The sequence below is a fragment of the Sus scrofa genome, chromosome 9 (genome assembly GCF_000003025.6).
Source record: "Sus scrofa isolate TJ Tabasco breed Duroc chromosome 9, Sscrofa11.1, whole genome shotgun sequence".
Classification (NCBI taxonomy): Eukaryota; Metazoa; Chordata; class Mammalia; order Artiodactyla; family Suidae; genus Sus; species Sus scrofa.
The window spans coordinates 130,833,825-130,860,260 of record NC_010451.4 but is presented as its reverse complement, the minus strand read 5'-3'; the positions used below and the strand labels follow the sequence as shown (position 1 = coordinate 130,860,260).

Here is a 26,436-nt window from a genome sequence, read left to right as displayed (position 1 = left end):
CGACGTGCAAAGAGACCTTCTCGTTATTGTTATGAATGAATAGTTACTAACTAAACATTACCAGAAGCAATTTTCTAGTAGTTTCACATGTGTACATTACTTCTTTCCAACATGAGTATAAACCCTTCAAGAGTAAAGACAATGTTTTCTCCCTTTCCCTTTATTTTCTAGTTGTTTGTATAGAACTATAGAGTTGGAGTATAAATGTTAGCAGAATGAACAACTGATAAGTTACACTTTTCCATAAGAAAACACAGTATTATGTTAAAATCCATAGTCATTCTGCAGTCTAAGATTAATGCCATGTTTGGACACTAGGAAAATAAAAAAACTGTAGCCAGTATTTTAACATCGATAACATTCTCTTCATGTTTCCTAAATAACTATTGCTGCTCTATAGGAAATCTATCATTTTTATGTAGTTATTCTGTAATTGTACCTCACCGAACTCCATTATTAGTCCTTTAAAAAATTATCTTAAGTTTTCCTGGTAGATCATAATTATCTGTAAAGACAATTTTGTCTCTGTTAAAATAATCATATCATGTATTTATTTTTCTTATCTTAATAATTGGTTGGAACTTTCATACTGATACTTTAAAAATGGAAAAGAATAAACCTCTTGCTTTTAGTGGGTTTTTTTTCCCTACAAGTAATAATCAGTTTAGCTGTTGATTTGTTATTTTTATTTTAAGAAGTATTTATCCTGAATCACTGAAGTCTAACTTTTCCTCTCTATATTAAGATTTTATTTGTGGGAGTAAGTGAGGATTAAGATGGTGGAACAGAAGGACTGGAGCTCAACTTCTCTCCTAAAAACAACAAAATTCACAACTAAAGGCTGAGCAATCTCCACCCAAATGGACTGGAAACCTTAAAAAAGATACTCTACTCCAGAAGAAAAAGAGGAGGCCATATCAAGAGGTAGGAGGGGCAATTTTTCGATATAAACGACCCCATACCTCTGGGGTGGGAAGCTCCACAGACTGAAAACTAACTGGCTCACAGAGACTCACCTACAAGAGTGAGAGTTCTGAGCCCCACATCAAACCCTCACATGCAGGGATCTGGCACTGGGAGGAAGAGCCCCTGGAGCATCTGGCATTGAAGGCCAGTGGGGCTTGTGTGCAGGAGCTGAATGGGACTGGGGGAACCAGAGACCCCATTCTTAAAAGGTGCACACGGACTTTCACATGCACTGGGTCCCAGAGCAGAGCGAGGTCTCCATAGGAATCTGGGTCAAACCTGACTGCAGTTCTTGGAGGACATCCTAGGAAAACAGGGGTGAATGTGGCTTGTTGTGAGGAAAGGACATGGAAGGCAAAGCTCTCAGGAATATTCAGCAGCTGCTTTTCTCTGGAGGTGGCCATTTTGGAAAAATCTGCCCCCGCCCCATCAGTCAGCACTGAGAAGCCCCAGGGCAAACAACAATCCAGGTGGGATCACAGCCCCACCCATCAGTAAGCAGGCTACCTAAAGACCCCTCAGGCACACAGCTGCCTCTAATCCCATCCAGAGACTAAGCCCCACCCACCAGAGGGATTAGAATCAGCTCCACCCACCAAGTGGGCAGGCAAGCCCACAGCAAGCCCCCCATACCAACTTCAGCCACAAGGGAGGCAGACACCAGAAGTAACAGAGACTATAACTCTATTATCTGTAAAAAGATCACCACACCAAAAACCTATAGAAATGAAAAGACAGAGAACTATAACTCAGATGAGGGAGAAAGGGAAAAACCCCAGAAAATCAGCTAAGTGATGAGATTCTCAGCATCCAGGAAAAAGACTTTAGATTGTTGATGCTGAAGATGATGCAAGACATTGGAAATAAACTGGAGGCAAAGATGGATAACTTACTGGAAACACTGAGCAAAGAGATACAAGATATAAAACTTAAACAATAAGAGATGTAAAATACAATAACTGAAATTAAAAATTCATTAGAAGCAGCTAACAGCAGAATACAGGAGGCAGAAGAACAAATAAGTGAGGTGGAGGACAGATTCATGGAAATCACTGATGCAGAACAGAAAAGAGAAAAAAGACTGAAAACAAATGAAGAGAGTCTCAGAGAAATCTGGGACAATGTTAAATGCTCCAACATCTGTATTATAGGGGTACCAGAAGGAGAAGAGAGAGAGAAGGGGACAAAAAATATTCCAAGAGATAATAGTCAAAAACTTCCCTAAAATGGGAAAGGAACCACTCACTCAAATCCAGGAAGTGCAACGAGTACCATATAAAATAAACCCAAGGAGGAACACCCCAAGACACATATTAATCAAACTAACCAAAATTAAAGACAAAGAGAAAACATTGAGAGCAGCTAGGGAAAAGAAACAAATAACATACAAGGGAACCCCAATAAGGTTATTGGCAGATTTTTCAGCAGAAACTCTGCAGGCCAGAGGGAGTGGCATGATATATTTAACATGATAAAAAGAAAAAACCTCCAACCAAGATTACTCTACCCAGCAAGGCTCTCATTCAGATTTGAAGGAGAAATCAAAACCTTCACAGATAAGCAAAAGCTGAGAGAATTCAGCAACACTAACCAGCCTTACAACAAATACTAAAGGAACTTCTTTCTCTAGGCAGAAAAGAAAAGACAGCAACAGGAAACAAAAATGCCACAAATGACAAGGCTCACCAGTAAAGGTATATATACAGTAAAGATATATATACAGTAAAGATACGAAATCATCCATGCACAATTATGCCACCAAAAGGTATATATACAGTAAAGATACGAAATCATCCATGCACAATTATGCCACCAAAAGGTATATATACAGTAAAGATACGAAATCATCCATGCACAATTATGCCACCAAAATCAGAAATCATGAGAAGATGTGGGTCAAATGCAGGACACGGGAGATGAACTTGCAATTAAGAGAACAACAACTTAAAAACAATCTCATATGCATGTAGACCCTTATATCAAAACTTCAAAATAACTGCAAACCAAAAATCTACAATTGATACACAAACAAGGAATCTGTGGAGAAGAAATATATCTCATAGTAAATAAGTGCCTAATCCACCACGAAGGGGGTCATTTGACATCATTCTTGGAATGCCGAAGTCGTCTTAGATCTGATTCTGATTTCCTCTCCATCAAAGCACTTATGATAATTATAATTAAATGATGCAACTGTACAATTAAATAATACAGTTCTACAATTGTATTATTAATAACCATTTCTCTCCATGGTACAATGTAAGGTCTATAATGTCTTGTTTATCACATCACCTAGAATGGTGTAATGCCTATATTGAAGAATCAATAAGATGTAACAAATTGTGAGGACATATTTATATAGTTACACTGTTTTTTAACCAATTTATGCATTTTATATTTTACTTATTTTAAGAAGGTGTATTGTTATTCTTACCAGTTAAGTTATTCTTTTTATTAGGCTATATAAAATATTTAATGGTACATAAGGCTTTCTTCTTTATAAGTTTTAGTTGCATAATATACACAATTTTAATATAATGCTAATTTTTAAAGAAAAATTGAAATGTAATAGATAATACTAAATAGTAAAGATGAACGCCATACAAAATGGGATAAAGTATAGAATAGATTTCCTATTTGTCTCAGCATATTTTCCATTCCACTTCTCCAGAGGGAGTCACTTAATCTGTTTCTTAAGATCCATGATATAATAATCTGTGTGAATGTAATTGTGTTTAAATATATGTATTTTATTCTGTAAAAAAATAAAAATAACAATTCAATAAATAAATAAATAAGTAAAATTTTATTTGTGCTCTGACCCGATGGCTCTCTCAGACTCAACAATGTCACTTCAGTGAAGGGGAGATGTAGCAGCTGTTCAGTGCTGTGATCAATCACAGATAAGCGAAGCCATGCCAGGTAGCTTATATCATGAGTCATTCGGCCTACATTTATTGATAAAATTATTGAGAGAAGCGAGGAACGTACTTTAGCCTTTGCGCAAAATCGCATGAACTCTCTGAGACAAAGGTGACCAAATATGAAAATGCTGATTTATTCTACTCTTTGATTCATTATTGATTGAGTGCTGCTATGTGCCAGACACTATTTCAGTGCTGGGCTATAGGAACAAACAAGACAAACTCCCTATTTTCATGGGGCTTTCATTCTAGAGAAAGTAAATTGTAAGTTAACAAATAGGTGAGCAAGATCTTTGCAGATATGCATAAGTGTTGTAAGTATAGTAATGCAAGGTGATGCACCAGAGAGTGACTGATGGGGATGGGTTATTTCAGCCAAGTGATCAGGGAAGGCTTCGCCAAGGCATGGTTTTGAACAGAGACGAAAGGGATGAGAAGGAGCCAGCTCTGAGAAGATGACAGGGAGAGCAGTACCCGGGAGGAATCCACGAATGCCAAGGCTCTAGGGGAGAATGACCTTGGCATTTCCTGAGAACGAGGAGAAGGCTAAGCAGCCGTGAACGGAAGGGGAACTCCAGGACACGCGTTTGGAGTGGTAGGAGGACCAGAAGAAGAATCACAGAAATCACTTTCAAGGATGAGAGTAACACATTTGCTCAAACGAAACATTTACACTTAGAAGATTTACAGTGCAAATTATTACCCTTTATACAATTAACTCAAATCTTAAGTAGGAAGTAAACCTACATAAGGCAAAGAAGCTTTCTACTACATCCTGTCACACCATCAACAGTCTCATTTACTTTGTGTTCTCTCACACTGAATGACAACAAAGATCTTGGATCGATCAACATGTCTTCCTGGGAGCAAAACTTTCTTATGCAACGGAATGTGAGCCAAGATCTTTCTGGCAGTTTAAGCAGTCCTGAGAGAAACGCCGTCCCTACCAGTTAGCCGTGGGCTTTCCCAAGCTGAGGAATCGCATCAGTACTTGCTGCAGGCTTCGCAGTAAGTTAAACAAAACCACATGACCGAGTTCCTTTCTTTGTACTCTTATTTGGAGAGAAAAATGATCAAATGAAACACTTTCAGTACCCGCTAAACTTATCCAAAAATAAAGTATGTGACAGATGGGTCTGGGTGACTCAGGGTGGTCACTCTCTGCATGTCTTGATTTAGATTATGGGGCTATTTTTGGTTTGTCATAACTGGCTGGCTGTTGTGGTCTCCGACCAGGCCCAGTACACTGGTCAAAGCAGTGCTTTGTCACAGCAAAGACGCTTGCAGCAAAAAAAATCTGGCAACATTTTGTCCCTCTGTGAAAGAACACTGACTCCTAGTTGTGGCTAGATCCTGTAGAGACAACCTCCAAAGGGCTGCTCAAGTCTTTGTTAGAGTGGAGTTTTCAAATTTCATATGGAGATGATGCTTTTGGAAAGAACAGCTTACCAGTGAGATCTTGTGGGTCTTCATGGGGTTCATGGTAATGGGACTCAGAAAGGAGCGAGGGCAGGCTCCTCTACTCAGACATCACCAAGAGGTCACCACTCCCGGGCACGGGGTCTGGAGCAGAGTGACCCCTCAATAAAAGTCACCTGGTGATGTCTGTATTTTACGTTCATTTGCCCTGCACGGTGATTCTTTGGAAGTCTCTGGAGCAGCACTCAAAGGCCAGTCTACAGAATTGGGCCAGTCCACTTTCACTGGCCTCCAGCAAAATGAGAAAAAGATTTTAAGGTTTTTATTCATCAGTGCTTGTTGACTGCCGTTACTCTGATGCTTTTGATCTCCCTACCAGGTTTTTCTTAAAATTCACAAGTTTTAAATTTTAGCTATAAATGTTAGTATTTGGTAGTAGTAGTTGTTGTTTTTTCTTTTTTTTTTTTTTTTGTCTTTTGTCTTTTTTTTGTTGTTGTTGCTATTTCTTGGGCCGCTCCCACGGCATATGGAGGTTCCCAGGCCAGGGGTTGAATCGGAGCTGTAGCCACCGGCCTACGCCAGAGCCACAGCAACACGGGATCCGAGCCGCGTCTGCGACCTACACCACAGCTCACGGCAACGCCGGATCGTTAACCCACTGAGCAAGGGCAGGGACCGAACCCGCAACCTCATGGTTCCTAGTCGGATTCGTTAACCACTGCGCCACGACGGGAACTCCAGTAGTAGTTGTTTTAAATATCCTTACTTGGTAAATTAGATGGTGACATCTCAATGCCAATCCCCCCAAATTTTTGAAAATTTACTGAAGCCTGAACCCTAAATCTGGGAAACCTCAATCTGGATGTTTACCGCCTCTAATTGTCTGGCCTTTCTGGTCCCTACTACTGCATCTGGGATGGATAAATGCTCAATCTCTAGGCTCTTCACTAATTCATATCCTTCTTCAATGTAATGTCTTGTAACTGAAAGCTGGAGACCTGCAAGGGAGGGAAAGTTTAGGGAAGCAGGAATAAAATTAGCTGTTAATGTCACTAGTATTATATTAGGATTATGGAGCGGCAGAAAACAAGGCCAAATAAAACATATACAGTTTTTAGTGTGATAGGTACAGATGATCAGAAGGTTTTCTCTAATGAGTATATCACCTCGTGAAAGATGTATAATAATATTTTTGTTATAATATTTAAAATTATTAAATGCTTCTGTACTTTCAATGGTTGCTGGCCTAGTTTGCAAATATAAATGGTGCTTTAGGCATTCCTTCTAAGAAACATTTAATACCACCAGGAAAATGTAGATTTTTCTATAATTAAATCAGTCTAAATAATTGTTAAGATTATGCTTCATGATATTGCTTATAAATAAGAATGTAGGGAGTTCCCTGGTGGCTCAGCAGGTTGAAGATCTAGTGTTGTCACTGCCGTGATGTGGGTGCAGGTTCAATCCCTGGCTCAGGAACTTCCACATCCCATGGGCACAGCCTAAATAAATACATAGATACATACATACATAAAATAAAACTTAGGGAAAAAAAGAGTAAAAAGTAAAATATCCACTTTTTACTTTTACTTCTTTTATTGAGTAAAAAAAGTAAAAGTAAAAAGTGGCTATTTTTATCCTAGCAGGACACCATGGCTAGAGTACAGGCCTCTGAGATGCAGGTGTTATATTCAGCAAAGTCACTGATTTACTGTGTCACATTGGTAAAATTATTTAAGCTGCTTCTGTTTTTATAAATCTGAGTTACTAAAATTTGTCACTAATGTCCCATCATCAAGGGTGGTAATGAAAACAGATTATTACCAATGATGGCCTTTCTCCTGGGAGGGTAGTTACCTATGCATTTCAAGATCATATAACTACCATACTATTATCTGGAATAAATAATAGCATAAGGAGAGACTAAAAATTTGGAGTAATAACTTTGTAATAACATCAATAACAGCCACCGCATAGCCAGTATTTATTAGGAACCAGTGTTATGCTGAATGCTTTATGAACATTGCTGTAATCTTTTAGGAACCACTGTTACTACCTTCAGCTTACAGTTTGGGAAATTGGGGCTTTTGGAGATAATTCCCCATGAGTAACAAATACCAAGCTGGGAGGCCTCCTGGGAGCTGGCAGCCGGCCTGTTCCCAAGGGGCTGAACTGATTCCCCCGGCATCTCTGTGTTGACAGGGCTAGTGAGGTGCCTTTCCCCCTCCAACACCAAATAAGGCAATGTTTTCCTTTTGATTCCTCTAGTTCCTTATATAAAGAATTCTTAATTTCTTTGCCTTTTGTCACTTGACTTTCAATTCCTGTTTTGAGTTTTCTGCTTTTATCACTCTAAGCCTTCAGTACCGCTCTGCCTCATCCCTCTTCTTGATGGATTTGACCTAAGTTCCAGTTTTGGTGCATTTTCCCTCATGTTTCGGTTCCTTACACAGTCTGTATTAAGCAAGCGAAGTTACCTTTTACGGTTTCCATATTTTTGTTTTTCACTGAAGGTCTTCTAGTTTTCCTATATTCCTTTGATATGCATGTATTTATCTCGAACGGATTTCCTTTGGAGCCCTCTAGATTAAACTTCAACCAGAATTTTCTGATTTAAGTGCTGTGATGTATTAGAACACCTTGTTGAAAGGGGTTGTATGCATCTACAGATTGTGTGAGTGTGTGTGTGTGTGTGTGTTTGTGTTTACAAAGAATACACAATGACTGAAAGAAGAGGCATGGAAGAATTTGAATGTCATCTTGTTGAGACAGAGAGAGAAAGAGAGAAGTTAATGGCCTTCTAATCAGAGAATTCTGGACTATTCACATGATTTCAATACCTTGAATAACAGAACTCACAAACAGATATTATCATCACAACACTAGATACTTTTTAAGGTAAATTTTGTTTTGTCTAGAAACAAGGATATTTTTCTACCCAGGTGCTTTTGATCCTTATTGTTGGGAGTCCAGGTTCCAAACAGTTTAATGAAATGGCCATGCCAGCATAGTACATGGAAACAAACACTGGATTAGGAGTAGGAGACCAGTGATAGAGTCCTGGCTATTACTAGTAACTAGCTGGGTTACTCTATCTTCTCCAGTCTGTTTCCTTACTAGTACGACAAGTTGAAAATATTAGGGGATCTACCATTAAGGTCTTTTCCTACTTTACAATTTCTGTTACAACACATATTTCCCTTTTCTGTAAAAACGAGGAAAATTCTCATTACTGAAAGAAAGCTCTCTCAGGTAGGGCAGAACATTAGTAACTCCAGCCTTTCCATAGTTAGAGCTTGGTAAATAATACTTCCAAGTTCCCCAAATATCTCCTTATGAGCAACTTTCTAGAGAATGGTAAATTCTGCTGTAACGTCTCCTCTTGTGAGTTTTTCTGCAGCAAATACTTTATTCAGATGTTACCTGAGCTACACTTATAGGAAATAACACATTTTGGTTAGGTTTTACTACATAATCTGAAATATTTAATGCCAAAGGTCTTTGAAACACATATAGCTTGAAAACAGCTTTTGTGGCTACTAAGCAAAATGTTCAGAAGAAACTAAGTACCCTAAGAAAACTTCTGACTCCAGCATGAGAAAGCTAGTGTTGTTTCCTAGAAGCTATATCTAAGGAAGAAGACCTGAAAGACTGCCTTTCTAGGTAACAGAGTCTTCACAGGTTTTTAAAGCTGGAAGGGGCCTTGACCATCATCTAGTTTAACCTTCTACTCAGCATGGGCACCACCTTCCAACATTTCTGCCATTTAGTCATCCATCCGCTGCTTTAATGTGTCCTGTGACAGGGAGCTTACGGCCTCTCAACATAAATCATTCCACTGAAAGAGAGCTCTGTTCACTGACAAACTCGTGTGGAACTACCCCGTGGGCTAGGTTTCATGGAAGCCCTTCTTGGCCACAAATTGCAGCATATACTTATTCTTTGCTGTGGGCCTGCCTCTTACATTTGTGAGGTGGTCCAGGGTAAGAGTAAAGACGGCAGAGTACATGCCGTATGTCTAAATAGGTAAAAGTTACATAAATCAAGCGGAAAAACTGTTAAGTACGTTCTATATCTCTACCTTGACAAATACACTTTCATAACACTTCTAATGGACTGAACTGTGTCCTCCATCAAATTCATATACTGAAGCCCAAACCCCTGATATGACTGTATTTGGAGTTAGGACTTTTAAGGAGGTAAAGTTAAATAGGGCAAAAGGGTGAGGTCCCAATCCCATTAGAATGGTGTCCTTAGAGTTTCCTGGTGGCCTAGCAGGTTAAGGATCCAGTGCTGTCGCTGCTGTGGTGTGGGTTTGATCCCTGGCCCAGGCACTTCTGCATGCCATGGGAGCAGCCAAAAAAAAAAAAAAAAAAGACTAGTGTCCTTGGAGTTCCCGTTGCGGTGCAGTGGTTAACAAATCCGACTACGAACCATGAGGTTGTGGGTTCAATCCCTGCCCCTTCTCAGTGGGTTAAGGATCCGGCGTTGCCATGAGCTGTGGTGTAGGTTGCAGACGCGGCTCAGATCCCGCATTGCTGTGGCTCTGGCGTAGGCCGGTGGCTACAGCTCCGATTGGACCCCTAGCCTGGGAACCTCCAGGGAGCAGCCCTAGAAAAGGCAAAAAGACAAAAAAAAAAAAAAAAAGACTGGTGTCCTTATGAGAGGAGGAGACACCAGAGATCTCTTTATGCAAGTGCCCAGAGGAAAGGCCATGTTAGGACACAGCAAGAAGGTGGCTGTGTGCAAGCCAGGAAGAGAGGTCTCACCAGACACCAACCCTGTGGAACTTGTGGATCTTGGACTTCCAACCTCCAAAACCATGAAATAATAAATGTCTGTGGTCTAAGCCATCCAGTCTGAGGGATCTTGTTATGACGGCCCAATCTGACTAAAACAACACCATTGTTGAAAAAATAGGTGAGGAATTCCCGTCGTGGCTCAGTGGTTAACGAACCCAACTAGTATCCATGAGGATGCGGTTTGATCATCTGGCCCTGCTCAGTGGGTTAAGGATCCGGTATTGCCGTGGCTGTGGTATAGGCCAGTGGCTACAGCTGATTCAACCCCTGGTCTGGGAACCTTCATATGCTGCAGGTGCAGCCCTAAAAAGATAAAAAGAAAAAAAGGTGAAAGTTGTGGTTTTTATATGTGCAAAATATGAAAGACAACAGAATTTCCTTATTATTGGATATGCCTAGGTGTTCCGTTGATGAGCTGACAATGTCGCATAAGTTATAAAATAAAGGCATGCAGCTGTCCCTCAGTTTCCATGGGGATTAGTTCCAGGACTCCCCACAGATACCAATATCCACAAATGCTTAAGTCCCTTATATAAAGTGGTGCAATATCTGCATATAAGCTATGCATATATCCTCTACTGTATTCACCTCTAGATTACTTACAATACCAAATACAATATAAGTGTTCTGTAAATAGTTGTATATGGTTTATTTGAAAAACAGAAATTGTGGCCAAAAACTCGAAAGCATTACCTCTGGGAGGAAGGACTCGGGGGTAGGGTCTGCAATGGGAAGAAAGGGGACTTCTTCATGCAAGAATGTATTGCATTCACAGTACCTGAGAAGAAGGATTTGACACGTGAATTTGTCTTTTAACTAAGTGCGGCTTCCACTCAACCCTTCATACCCAAAGGAAGATCAGACTTGGATGCTGGTGGCGGGGTAATTTACAAACTTCATAGCAAGAGATGTAATGAGATGTTTCCCCGGGACCTGAATTATGTTAGTCACCAGAGCAGATGTTTAGGTTACAGGCTGTACCATGCCATGCTGCGCACCAGATCCTGAGATAGAGGGTGTGTGTGTGTGTGTCTGTGTGTGTGTGTCTGTGTGTCTGTGTTTGCAAGGCCCTCTGAAGCCCAGGATCCAGGGCTGAGACCTCTCTTGCCTGAGACTAAGAATGGGACTGCCAGAGTTCCCGTCGTGGCGCAGTGGTTAATGAATCCGACTAGGAACCATGAGATTGAGGGTTCGATCCCTGCCCTTGCTCAGTGGGTTAAAGATTCAGCATTGCCGTGAGCTGTGGTGTAGGTCACAGACGAGGCTCGGATCTCTCGTTGCTGTGGCCCTGCTGTAGGCCGGCAGCTACAGCTCCGATTAGACCCCTAGCCTGGGAACCTCCATATGCTGCGGGAGGGGCCCAAGAAATGGCAAAAAGACAAAAAAAAAAAAGAATGGGACTGCCATTTTATTTAAAACAATAATATGTCTTTTAGACAACCCAACTTGGTTTATTATCTTCATGTTTTAGAGTTGGCTTAGGATATGAATACCATGTAGGGGTCCAGAATTTTTTTCTTCTTCTTAGGGCATTTTATTCAAATGCAAAACACACTTTATACTCTAAAGCAAAGAAGAATAAAGACATGAAAATCACGTTGTGCAACAAGAACTGAATCACCGTGACCGCATCATACTGCACGTGCAAGTCTTTGTTTTGCCATTTACCTTTGAGCTGCATCTGCCAAAAACCGGAAATTAGATTCCAAAGGCAGAACAAAGACAACCTAGGATCTAGGTTGCCTAGGACATTTTGGTTGTCTCTAACCCTTCTTAAACAAACAAACAAAAACCAAAAAAGCCCCTATGGGCTTATCTATACTTAGGTAACCATCTTTTCTTCTACTTTAATATCATTTCTTCACATAAAGAAGACAATGAAATGAATTGTACTACAAATACCGATTCCCTTAGCTCTTCAAAATGTCCTCTTATTTCCTTTCTCCTAAAGGGGATATAAGAACTAGGTCAATACCTGCCCTTGGTTTTTAAAAGAAGTGCAAAAGAATATAAAATGACAAGTAAAAATCTTTTACACTTAGATTTAGTAAAACTTCATTCCTAACCCCCAGTGACATTTATCAGAATTAACCACAGATAACATTTTCTTGTGTAGCTTTCTAGAATTGTTTAAGGCATATACAAGGACCTACTTTTAAAAAAAAAAAAAAAAAAACATTACTGGGAACAAGCCATTCATACTCACATGTATTTTACCTTTTTAAAAAACATAACAATTTATCTTGAAATTATTTCTATTTCATCACACATAAAACAAGCTTATCCCCTTGTTCTTTAAACTAAATAAAGTAATTTATTAGCATCAAATCTGGTGTATACTGGCTCTCCAAAAACAGTTTCATACCTTCTGTCAATAACAGAAGAATCAGGAGTTCCGGTCGTGGCTCAGTGGAAACAAGTCTGACTAGCATCCATAAGGACGCAGGTTCAATCCCATAAGGACGCAGGTTCAATTCCTGGCCTTGCTTAGTAGGTTAAGGATCCAGCATTGCCATGAGCTATGGTGTAGGTCACAGATGCAGCTCAGATTTGGCAAGGCTGTGGATCTGGTGGTACAGGCCGGCAGCTACAGCTCTATTTGACCCCCAGCCTGGGAACCTCCACATGTCACAGATGTGGCCCTAAATATAAAAAATACAAAAAAAAAAAAAAAAAAAAGTTAACAGAAGAATCACATGGATCACTATGATTCTGGAGGATTCTATTACTTAAATGTAGGTATCGGTGTAAAAACTCATAGGATTACAGAATTAAAGAGGGGACAGCTCTTATAAATTCACTTGACTTAAGTGGTAGAGCCTATACCAAAATGAAGTCTTTACTTTCAGTTTGGTGTTCCTCTCATCCTTTTTCATTCCTAATATAATTTGGTTTTTAATCTGTAGTTCACCTTGAAAATCAAGCATGGAAATGTGTTAAACAATGGTAATAAATCAGGTTTGTGTACACTGCTTGAAAGAAACAGGCTAGTAATTTTCACTTAGAGAAAGCAGCTTAAACCAAAGATAATATATGGTTTATTTGAAAAATAGAAATTACAGCAGAAAACCCAAAAGCCTTACTTCTAGAAGGAAGGACTCAGGGTCTGGAGTGAGAAGATTTACTTCTTCCACTGCCTGAATTTGTTTGCACATTATTCATTCTTCCATTTGAAAAACCAGCATTAGTGTATGCAGGAAACTGGGCAAGGTTTAGTGTCCTTGCGCTTTACCTAATGGTCTGTCCCTCAAAGCTTTTAAAATGCTGATGAAATTCCCTGGGGGGGTTATCGGTTAAGGACTTGGCATTGTCACTGTTATGGCTCAGGTTTGAGCCTTGGTCTGGGAACTTCCGAATGCCACGGTGTAACCAAATAAATAAATAAATAAATTTAATTAAATGCTGATGGAAGGAGTAGAGATCCAGTGTTCAGGGTGGAGAAGAGATGGGTAAATATCAAGAATCCGGAAGAGTGCTCTAATATTGGAAGGCGAATAAAACCTGGGAGTTCACTGTGGAGGAAAAAGGGAATTATGATAGGAACATAGTCCATGAAGCATGAACAGGGATTTTTACTTTGCAGTTGCTCTAAGAACACTGCAAATAAGAGAAACTGGGGGGGAAATGTGAAAAGTGAGATTACTCAATTTAATCTGGCTGAAAAAGTAGGGAATAACTGATTAGGCCAACACAACAGTGGTACAGAATAAGCTCTCTTGTCTTGAAGAGACTAGCTTGTTTTCCTCCTAAACATATGATGATCTAAGGAAGCTGCCTAAAATGAGGTTAGGCAATCTATCATATGACCCAAAGTCACCCGACTCAGACTCCCATCTGGAAAATGGAAATTCTGAAGACTCATGTTTACATCACAATGATGCAGGGAAGGCACAACAGAGCAATGCAAAACAGGCTTAAGGCTTAAGTTTTGGCAATCAAGTACTCCCTTCTTTAAAGTCATCTGAAGCAAAGACCCACAGAATTGGAAGGAATCTTAAAGGTCACTGAGCCCCCTCATTTTCCAGATGAGGACACAAACAGGGATCCAAGGACCAGTATAGGTCTCAGAGGTAGCCCAAGGGGCACCAGTGCCAGAATCCAGGTCTCCCTGTCCATGCTTGGGCTGTACTCCTGCCCCTCCTCCCTTAGAATGTTTATTGCTAGTGGTCTGCTATCTGCTCTATTCTATGCCAATGCCCTCTTTTCAAGGTGGTTTTATGTTTATCTTTTTTCTCTAATTAATCCAATGAAACTGTAAATCCATCGTAAAGGAATCATACATCTTTACTCGGGAAAAATGGTCAACGGACATGCACTACTTAAAGACACTTTGCTTAACGAAAGGTGTGGGAATGTTACGACGGTCCCTCGAATCTTTCTGATTCTGAACTAGAGACGGAAGAGAGGGTGGGTTTGTAAGATGGGTACCTCACAGAAACACTCACATCTCACACACACACACCCCAAGCACACAGGCAAAACTAGACCATGCCTACACAAGGGTAAAAAGGGTAAGAGTAAAGAGCCTTATTGGATTCACTCCAAAATACTGGTGATATTATTCACCCTTTGTAGCTATTTGCTAGGCATTCAAATCCACTCAACAAGAATTTACTGGGTGTTTTCCTTGTTTCCTTAAGCTCTAAGGTTTCATATGCGAAAAGATACAATCTCTCACTTAAGGAGCTCACTGACTAGGAGAGGTGAGAAGTAGGTGAGAAGAGGTGAGAAGTAATATGCTAATATTTCAACTAGCTGGTCAGTTGGTTTTTAGAAAGCAAAGATCTAAAAAAGCACTGTAAAGAAGACACACGGAGGGCCAGTAGGCCCATGAAAAGATGCTCAACATCTCTAATTATTAGAGACATGCAAATCAAAACTACATTGAGCTACCAGCTCACACCGCTCAGAATGGCCATCATTACAAAGTCTACAAATAACAAATACTGGAGAGGGTGTGGAGAAAAGAGAACCCTCCTATGCTGTTGGTGGGAACGTAAATCAGAGCAGCCACTATGGAAAACAGTATAGAGGTTCCGCAGAAAACTAAAAATAGAATTACCGGAGTTCCTGTCATGGCGCAGTGGTTAACGAATCCAACTAGGAACCATGAGGTTGCGGGTTCGGTCCCTGCCCTTGCTTAGTGGGTTAACGATCTGGCGTTGCCCTGAGCTGTGGTGTAGGTTGCAGACGCGGCTCAGATCCCGCACTGCTGTGGCTCTGGCGTAGGCCGTGGCCACTGCTCTGCTTGGACCCCTAGCCTGGGAACCTCCCTATGCCGTGGGAGCGGCCCAAGAAATGGCAAAAAGACCAAAAAATAAAATAAAATAAAATAAAAAATAAATAAAAATTTTAAAAAATAGAATTACCATATGACCCAGCAATCCCATATCCAGAGAAAACTCTAATTGGAAAAGATATATGTACCCCAATGTTCACAGCAGCACTATTTACAATAGCCAAGACATGGGAGCAAACTAAATGTCCGTCAACAGATGAAAGGATTAAGAAGATGTGGTACATTTATACAACGGAATACTACTCAGCCATAAAAAGAATGAACCAATGCCATGTGCAACACCATGGATAGAACTGGGGATTATCATTATGAAGTGAAGTCAGACAGACAAATATCATATGATGTCGCTTATACGCAGAAGCAGACCCAGACCCGGAAAATAAACTTATGGTTACCAAAGGGCAAAGTGGGGGAAGGATAAATTAAGACTTTGGAATTAAGAGATACACACTACTATATATAAAATAGATAAACGAGGACTTACTGTATAGCACACGGAACTATATTCAATATCTTGTAATAACTCATAATGGAAAATAATCTGAAAAATATATATATATATCTGAATCACTTCACTGTACAACTGAAACTAACACAATTTTGTAAATACTACAAGAAAAACTTTTTTTAATTAAAAAAAAAGAACTAGGCTATGAGCAAGACACTGTGCCAAGTGCTTTAATCTCAAATTTCTCCTCACAGAGTTCTGATGGAACATGCATATTGCTTCACTTTTCATTGTGAAGTTTATAGACAGGAAAACTGTTAAGAGAAATGAATTTGCCTGAAGTTTCATAGCTAAATGACAAACATAGTATTCAAATATACATCCAACTCAAAAACAGGTTTTTACCTTAGCTTTAAGTTTTAATCCAGTATGACTAATACTCTCAATATTTACTTGAGAAAATCTAAGTCTTTCTCAGATAACTCTCTCCTCAGCTTGAAATTATTCAAATGAAAGGAAAATTTATTTACCAAACATTTTGGCTTATTTTCTGTGGAAGAGAGGTAATTAACAAATGAAGACGACATATTTCAGGAGGGTAGAAACAAAATTTCACTTTTTTTTCCTTTTGTCTTTTTGCCTTTTCTAGGGCCGCTCCCGCGGCATATGGAGGTTCCCAGGCTAGGGGTTGAATCGGAGCTGTAGCCGCCACAGCAATGCGGGATCCGAGCCTCGTCTGTGACCTACACCACAGCTCACGGCAATGGTGGATCCTTAACCCACTGAGCGAGGCCAGGGATCAAACTCAAAACCTCGTGGTTCCTAGTCGGATTCGTTAACCATCTGCGCCACAACGGGAACTCCTAAGGTGTGTTTCAATTACATTTTTCTTCTCATCAAGCTTACGGCAGCAATGGCCCCCCCCCCAACCAGTATATCAGGTATGTTTTTAAAAGTCTTACTAATTTAATTTAAAATTCTATTTTCAGGAAAGAGATTGACTACAAGGAGGCACAAGTGAGCTTTCTAGGGTAGTGGGATTGTTCTGTCTTTGGGAATGATTATGTGACTGTGTTCGTTAAAATTCCTAGAATTTTATACCTAAAAGGATGAGTTTTACTACATGTAAATTACCTCAGTACATCTGACTTAAAAAAAAAAATCTTAACTACCCAACTAAAAATAAAATAAAATTTAAAATACAATTTACAATTTAGGTACAAAACATTTTATTTTCATAAGTAAAGGAAGACTAATAATTTTTTGTACTTATTTATAATTCTAGTAATCCAATATTATATAATTGAAAAAATATATCAATATCAATATTTTAAAATAGGATATTAAAAATATTTTTTATTTATTTATTTTCTTTTTACTGCTGCACCCATGGCATATTTCTGGACTAGGGGTTGAACTGGAACTGCAGATGCTGGCCTACACCACAGCCACAGCAAACATAGGACCCAAGCCACATCTGCAACCTATGCTGCAACTTGTGACAGCACGGGATCCTTAACCCACTGAAGGAGGCCAGAGGTTGAACCCACATCCTCATGGAGACAATGTTGGGTCCTTAACTCACTGAGCCACAACAAGAATCCCTGTTATATTTTTTAAAAATAAAGTTTTAGATTGCAAAACCTTTATTGTAACTATAATGTTGTTCAGATGCTATATTTTTTTAAATCTCGGAAAATAACAATCTGTTAAAAATGTCAATGACTTAAACTTCCAGAATACTACCATAAATCCTGCTTACATAATATGCTGAAAACTCTACTTTTAATAGTTAAGGACAAAAATTACCAGCTAGCTTGATTACTTGATTCCACTGAATTCTAAAACATAATAGTGGTTCAGCTCCTTAACAAGGCAAAGAAAAAGAAATGATTGTTTTCAACAAAATTGGTTTAAAAAAACACTATCAAGAACACAGGAAGAGGTAGTGAAGTGATGTCTCTTCTTTTTCAAGGCTTTAATAAAATAGAAGCAAATATATTCAAGAAATCATTTAAAGCACCCGGCCTCAGAATTGAGACCAAAGTCATTTCCCTGCTACTAGAATTTGGCTTTAAAAAACAGTACCAAATTACACATCAAATTTCTCAGATTTTTATGATTCATACTTTAATACCCTCCGTTTTTATTCTCCCAGATCAAAGGCTACCAAGTCAATCTAAATTAGAGGAGTAATGTAATTCCAAGCCCTGGAAACCCTAGAAGAAATATGTTTAATAGGAAGAGCTCTCTTGCCTTGATTAAAGTTGTATATCTGTTGCAGATGCCATTTGTCAATCAAAAAGTACATATCTGATTTTTTTTTCTGGTACGGAGAGGAATGTATTTTTATTTGCAGCTTTAATAAAAATACCCTTTAAGTGAATTGTGCTTGGTAAATTGGCTTTTGGAAAGATGAAATATCCCTTAAGTGATAATACGTGACAACTGTCTGTAACAATTGCCAATGCCCAATGAAGCTCATCTTCCAAAATCTAAAAATTTTCAGTTAAAAGATTCTCAGGCTTGACCATATCTTGAATATCAATAAAACCTGATTTTGTCCATGTGATTTTTAAAAACATTTTCTAATGTTTTTATCTTTAATAACATACAACAATGAAAAACAGCACAGAAAGAGAAAGTATTCAAAGCATTATTTGGGGAGTTCTCATTGTGGCTCAGGGGGTTAAGAACCTGACTAGCATCCATGAGGATGCAGGTTTGATCCCTGGCCTCTCTCACTGGGTTAAGGATCCAGTGTTGTCGCAAATTGCAATGCAGGTCACGGATGCAGCTCAGATCTGGCATTGCTGTGGCTGTGGCATAGGGAACTTCCACATGCCACAAGTGAAGCCCTACAAAGACCTGAAAAAAAAAAAAAAAAAGAAAAGCGTTACTTTGTTAGGAATGACTATGTTCTGAATATTGAAGGACAACTCACTTGCTAAAAACGAGTTGTCCTTTATGCTCTGAGACTGTTCACAAAAAAATCTGCAGGACTGGCATAAAGATATCCACGATGATCGTGTTCCCAGGATGCAGCAGAACAGTGCCAATGAGGCAAAAATTACCCTAAGAATTTTTATCCTTTCCAGAACCATAACCAAGTGAATAATAAATATTATTAAAAGTACATAGATCATGGAAGTACTTTTAAATAAGCACTCTCTAAGATATGGGTTCACAAGACTGAACTCAACCAAGTGAAGTCCCTGTAGTGACAGTTCCTTCTTTTGAGGGGAGAGGTAGAGGTTAGAGTTCTAAAAAGACAGTGGCAATGATGGCACAACTGAGTCAAGTAAACAGTAAGAAAGGTTGGTCCTAAGGGGACAGTTGAGAAGAGAGGCTCATGAACTGGCTGGGCTGTATCATCAGGTCTTGGTACCTTCGAAGACGTCAAGGAAGAAGACTGAATAAGGAGTCAGGTGAGACTGGTTAGCGTGGTGGGAATTAGTTCAAAGGGTTACGTGAATGAAAACCCAAAAACTTGGAATGTAATTAGGAGGCTGGGGAGTTATCCTAAGGAAGGAAATAGCTGTATTGTATGTGCTACTGAGAAAGGGATTCTGAGTTGGTTACCGATATTCAAGCACTTGCACTAAGTAGGTGTGTTCAACAGGTACAGGTGGGGTGAGTTTGACAGACATTCCAGATGAGAGGGGAAAGCCCTAGGGTTACAGCTACTTTGTGAATCCCAAAGTGGGAGGGAGAGGTCGTGAAATAAGAGTTAAAAGCATGAGCTTTAGAAATCAAATGGATCTGAGTGATAGTTTATTAACCAGATCTTTGGTCAAATATTATTCTAGGCGTTTCTCTGAGGGGGTTTCTGGATGAGAGTGACCTTAAATGGAAGACAAGCAGATGGTGCTGCATAATGTAGGCGGGCCTCATCCAGTCAACTGAAGGCTTGAAAGACAAAAAGGAGTTCCTTACCATGAAAAATCTACATATCATAGGAGCAGTTCATCCTGCCTTGCTCAGTGGGTTAAGGATCTGGCATTGCTATGAGCTGTGGTGTAGGTTGCAGATGCAGCTCAGATGTGGAATTGTTGTGGCTGTGGCGTAGACCAGCAGCTACAGCTCTGATTCAACCCCTAGCCTGAAAACCACCCTATACTTAAGCCCTAAAAAAGACAAAATGACGGACTTTCCCCCATGGAAAAGGCAATTCTTTCCACCCCATAGCCTTCAAACTAGAACACTGACTTTTTCCTGCCTTCTGGACTCAGAATGGAATGATAGCTTTGGCCCTCCTGGGTGTCTGGATAGCCAACCACCCTGCAGATTTGGGGATCTGCCAACCTCCACAATCACATGAGCCAATTCCCTATATCCTCATAATAAACCTCTCTATAAGTATATGATATATTACATTATACACATACACAAATATTTACAACCTATTGGCTCTGTTTCTTTGGAGAATCCCAATATAAACTGTTTCTTAATAACTGTGTGACCCAAGCAAGCCCCTTAACCTCCCTGAAGCTATAAAATGGAATTAAAAATCCATTGAGCATAGGATTGTAACAAGGATTATTTGAAATAATGTTATGAAGCACCGAGCACAGGGCCTGGCACATACTGCTCAATAAATGGAAGTTGTCAATACTATTTTTATTATTATTACTATAGAAGGCTCTCTTTCAAGAAAAAAATCCAGGTAAAGCAGGGTGGTAGGAAAGTGAGAAGGGTGGTAGGAAAGTGAGTAGGAATTGACAAGGCTTCACCAAACCAACAGCAAATTGTCCCTTGTTCTTTCCTTCTAATCCTCTCTTATTTTCACAAAAGCGATTTTCTCTGTTTCATCACACTCTTTGCATGGGAAAATTCAGAGCTGAACCACTTTCTAAAAGCTTAATTATAATCTTGTTTAAAATTGTCCAAATATTAAATTTGTGTGGAACAACCACTATGGAGCACAGAATGGAGGGAGCTTAGAAAACTACATAGAACTACCATATGACCCAGAAATCCCACTCTTGGGCATATATCCAGACAAAACTTTCCTTGAAAAAGACACATGCACTTGCATGCTCACTGGAGGACTATTCACAATAGCCAAGACATGGAAACAACCTAAATGTCCATCATAAATGATTGGCTTAAGAAGATGTGGTGTATATATACACACAATGGAATACTAGTCAGCCTTAAAAAACAACAAAATAATGCCATTTGCAGCAACATGGATGGAACTAGAGACTCTCATACTACGTGAAGTCAGAAAGAGAAAGACAAATACCATATGGTATCACTTACATCTGGAATCTAACATATGGCACAAATGAACCTTTCCACAGAAAAGAAAATCATGGGCATGGAGAACAGCTTTGTAGCTGTCAAGGGGAGGCGGAGGGAGTGGGATGGACTGGGAATTTGGGGTTAATAGATGTAAACGATTGCCTTTGGAATGGATAAGCAATGAGATCCTGCTGTAAAGCACTGGGAACTATATCCAGTCATTTACGATGGACATGATAATGTGAGAAAAAAGAATGTATACATGTATACATGTATGTGTGACTGGGTCACCTTGCTGTACAGGAGAAAACTGACAGAATACTGCAAACCAGCTATGATGGAAAAATAAAAATCACCACAAAATATAAAATAAAATAAATAAAACTGTCCAAATATTTATCCACTCTCTCTTAACTTAAACATAGTGGACTTGATCCCCTTGCTGTACAGTGGGAAAAGAAAAAAGAAAAAAAAAACATAGTGGATGTAGAAAGGGGACCTTCTGATTTAGTGTGTTGCAGTGGTACTGAGTTATTACAGGAAATATTAGGAATCACGGCAACATAGTATGTATATATTTTTCTTTTCTTTTTTCCCCTTTTTCAGCACCCATTGCTAGGGCAACACCACAGACACAAGCAGGATCACTAACCCACTGAGCCACAGCGGGAACTCCTGATTTTCAAAACTCAATCTCTGATAGCAACTTATTTTGCTGCCAGCCTTTCATAAAAGTAAGTGAGGCAACAATGCCAGTTTGCTTAGAATTTTGGCTCGTAAAGCTTTACTGTAAAAATCCCCCTTTGACAATTCTAAAGAAAAGAATAAGTACAATCTCTTCATTTTATATCTTTAAATCTTTTCTTAAGGTAGACATGAGATATCATTGTGCGGAAACAAATTCTATCACAAATGTAAACATTCCATTTAGCACCAGTCTTAACTATCCAATGGTGATTCTGAAATTCCTACATATATTTTTTTGGTCTTTTGTGTTTTTTAGGGCCACACCCGCAGCATATGGAGGTTCCCAGGCCAGGGGTTAATTGGAGCTGTAGCTGCTGCCTACACCACAGCCACAGTAATGCCAGATCCAAACAGCATCTGCGACTTACACCACAGCTCATGGCAACACCAAATCCTTAACCCACTGAATGAGGCCAGGGATCGAACCCATGTCTTCATGGATACTAGTCGGGTTCGTTAACCACTGAACCATGACGGGAACTCCTGAAATTCTTATGTTTTAAAAAAATAAAAATAGCCAACTCCTTTGTGAAAAGAACCTGACCAGTGCCAATGTGTAAATTAGTCCTGGCCTGCAGACCAAATAATGGTCTATCATCTTGAAAAGTATAGTACACTATTTAGAGTTTGATTGTTGGTTTTATTTCTTTGGCTTCTTCCTCATGGGTGGTGATGGTGGGGGGAGTGGGCCTGGAAAAGAAGGGACATGTGTCCCCCACAGCAGTGTCCACAGCCCAATCCTCCAACTATAAAAAAAAAAAAAAGTCGCCCTTCCCCAAATGTGCAATCTGGTTTGGAAAACTCACATTTATTCAACGAAACAAAAACACCACAAAAAAAAAAAAGGTAGCTCTTACCACATGCAAGGCTATTGTAGATGCTAGAGATACAAAGACAGACAGGAGTTCACAGTCCCAGGAGTGGAAGAAACAAAACATGTAAGTGAACAGTCACAACCGTGAAAATAACTGAAACAAAACACCGCAAAAAAAGGTAGCTCTTACCACATGCAAGCGCTATTGTAGATGCTAGAGATACAAAGACAGATGGGAATTCATAGCCCCAGGAGTGGAAGAAACAAACATGTAAGTGAACAGTCACAACAGTGAACAGAAACTGAATTAACAGATGTGATTCAGAGCAGGTACAACTTCCGGGCAGTGAAGATTTCACAGAAATGGCTGTTTTCAGGATGCAGGCGGCCCATTCCAAGGTTAAGTACTTTTAAAGCAAAAACCCAATGACCAGACTAAAAACCTTAATTTCTGAATGTGAGGACTTTTACATTCAGGTTCTTATACATTATATAAACACACACCAATAACCCATAACAAGGGAAATTAGCTCAGTCTGAGAACATGATTCATCATCATTCACACCCGCTCAATTTAGGTCCCTCCCCAAACAGGCATTACATTGAGGACTACGTGGTAGCAACTGTCCAAAATTAGGACAGAGACTTCTGTTGTTATACGAATAATATAAAACAGTATCATACCTCTGGATGTATTCAACTGTTAGACTGTAAACTGTCAGTTCTTTCTTTTTTTTTTTTTTTTTGTCTTTTGTCTTTTGTCCTTTTTAGGGCTACACCCGCAGCATATGGAGGTTCCCAGGCTAGGGGTCTAATCAGAGCTGTAGCCACCGGCCTACGCTAGAGCCACAGCAACACCAGATCCCAGCTGCGCCTGCGACCTACACAGCTCACAGCAGTGCGGGATCCTTAACCACTGAGCAAGGCCAGGGATCAAACCCGCAACTTCATGGTTCCTAGTCGGATTCGTTCCGCTTCGCCACAGAATGAGTAATAAAGACCTAAACACCTGCAGTTTCCATAGTTATACCTGAAAAAAAGTCTCCACTTTACCAAGGCCAATGTGGCATTTTGACGGGGGAGAAATGAACATTACACATGTGATTTATGGGTTTCTGACATTCATTCACGTTATAATCCCCAAGATCTTTATTCCACACTAACTTTCCACCATTTCTAAGAAAAGGGCATATGAAGTCTGTTTTTTTTTAAAGGTTATAGCCTTCCAATAACTGAAATATAAATTTCGAACAAGTCAACAATCAGAAAATGTTTCCCTACTATCATCTGATATTCCCAGTTTATCATTCTATGTAATACTCTTCTGTAACATCTAACTCTCTTCACCTAACAAGGCCAAAAGCTCCCTGAACACTGTTTTACAGGCTACCTGCGAAGGCGAACCCCATGAGGTCTGACGATGCCACACCAGAATGCAGGTCACTGTGACACGGCAGCCCACTCTGCAAAGTCGAAATTGCAGTTCACTTTACGCTGACAGAGCTTCTTTCCAGAACTCCATCCATCTCACCGCCCAAAGATGGGGAGCGTGTCGATTTCACAAGCGGCCTGGCACTGCTTTCTTTACGTTTCGTTTATCTGATTCCTGAAAGGTCACCTTGGTGCGCCTGGGTTTGGGGGCATCAGCGTGGCTCAACTGGTGACCTTCAGGCCTCTGTGCTTAGCTTGACCCCACAACGGTCCCCTTCCCTCCCCCTGCCACGGATTCTGATGCGGCGGCTCAGCGCGGGTCCTGAAGGACCCTCCCCCGGCGGAGGGCGACGCTGGCCAAGTGCAGGGCCCCCGGGAGATGCTGCGCGACCGCCCCACAGAAGGGACCCAGGGCTGACGCCCCGACAGGCTCAGCCCACGCCTCCCGCCCAGCCCCGCTCCTGTTCTGACTTCAGCCCACCGCACCCCGTCCACCAGGGAACTCTCCAGAACCCTGGCCCTCTCGGGGAAGTCCCAAGTCGCCATCCAGGAGGGAACCGCGATTTATTTATTCAGCGTCCACGCTGAAGCCAGGCGAGCTCGGGGCTGGGCTGGCACCCGAAGGACACCCCTCGGGCTGGCCTGGGGAAACGCCCGCGCTCGTGCATTGCGGGACGTCCTCCAAGAGGACCGACGGCGGGGCAGCAAGGGACCCGGAGCACCGCGCCCCCAGCCCTCTCGTCCCCTCTGCCCGCCTTTACCTCACCCGACCCCACCTGGGCAGGCGCAGCTAAACTTAGAAACCAGCGCGCAGCGCGCTCACGTGCACTCGGCGGAGCAGGGCCAGCGGCGCGCCCGAGTGAGTCACGCCCCGCCCCCCTCGCTGAGGACGCGCTGACGTCAGCCGCTTCCCCGAAGGGTGACGTAAGCGCGCCTCGGAAAGGCTGCGAGGCAGGCGTAGAACGTTCGCCGAGCTTCGATGCCTTAAAGGGACCAGGCTTTGGATCCTGAAAGAGCTGAGTAGGTGACTCTGCTCAGCCACCTGCAGAGTCCGAGTCCATCTTCTATCCCTTTGTATTGAGAAGAGTTGATTGTTGCCGCAGGAATGAAGAAAGGAGAGCAACGGAGCCTCACTGGAGGTTCCCAGAAGCCCAGAGCCTCCTCCTAGAAGCCCTCCTTGGTTCACCAGAATTTGTTCCTGGCCCAAATGTCGAGAAGTTGTCCATGGCCTTTGACTCCCTATGCCTTTGCTTATATCTTCTCCCCATATGCTTACTTACATCTCTGCTGACAGAGGAAAGCTGTGGTTTGAATATTTATGTAATCCGTCAACGTTGGCATCCGTGGCCCTTTTATCATTGGTTTTTACTGTATCCAAACTCATTCATTAGTCTGTGACCTGCAGCGAGTTATTCAACTCTCTGGGCATGAAATCTGTGAATCCAAACCCCCTTTACCCTGTGGAAGCTTCCAGAGGCAGGGACCCTGTCCAATGCTTGATCACTCAGTAGTATCACAGCCTCACAGGGAGCTAACAATTCATCGAGGTTTAATATGTATTATTCATTATCCTCTGGCCCCTCTCTTTAATCCCATCTGCTCTCTGAGGTGGGTGTCATTGTCCCCCTTTTACAAGGGGAAGGAAATTGAGGCACAGCGAGGTTAAGTACGTTTCCCTAGGTAACATAACTAAAGAATAGCAAACTGGAAGCCACTCTCAGGTCAGCTGGACTCCAAGTCAGTGTTTTTGGTAATAAAGGTGGGCAGTGAAGTGCATGTGTTCTGGGTATTTTGAGTTCCCTAGAACCGCTTTTACCCTTTAAGGCAATCCCAGTGCTTCTCAACAAATAGCCGCTGCCTGCAGATACAAAGAGCAGGAGGTCGGGGCCTCGGGAACAGAAGAGGGTGAGGAGAGTGAGGAGGTGTTGTACTTGCAGGACCCTGAAAGCAAGTGCCTCCTTGAGGTTTGCACCCTAATCCCAGCTCTGCTGTGCCTACCCTTGACTCTACTTTTTTTTTTTTTTTTTTTTGGTCTTTTTTAGGGCTGTACCTGCAGCATGTGGAGGAGTCCAGGCTAGGGGTCGAATCAGCTACAGCTGCCGGCCTACACCACAGCCACAGTAATTTGGGATCCGGGCAGCATCTGCAACCTACATCACAGCTCATGGCAACGCTGGATCCTTAACCCACTGAGAGAGGCAAGGGATCAAGCCCGAGTCCTCATGGATACTAGTCGGGTTCATTAACCACTGAGCCACGAAGGGAATTCCTATTTTCTCTTCTGAAGCTAAAAGAGGGCATCCTGCTTCATGCTTCCTCACCTGGCACATCACCAGCCA

At 41.0% G+C, this 26,436-nt stretch overlaps 1 long non-coding RNA gene across 2 annotated transcripts in view; it reads right to left on the bottom strand.

Moving 5' to 3' along the window:
- Nucleotides 1–26,075, bottom strand: part of LOC102164427 — an 85,367-nt gene extending 59,292 nt beyond the window's left edge. The window contains exon 1 of one of the 2 annotated variants that reach the window (XR_002336041.1): nt 24,874–26,075. This is a non-coding gene — a long non-coding RNA (uncharacterized LOC102164427). The remainder of the gene's footprint in view (nt 1–24,873) is intronic. The other variant, XR_002336035.1, reaches the window with a different exon arrangement.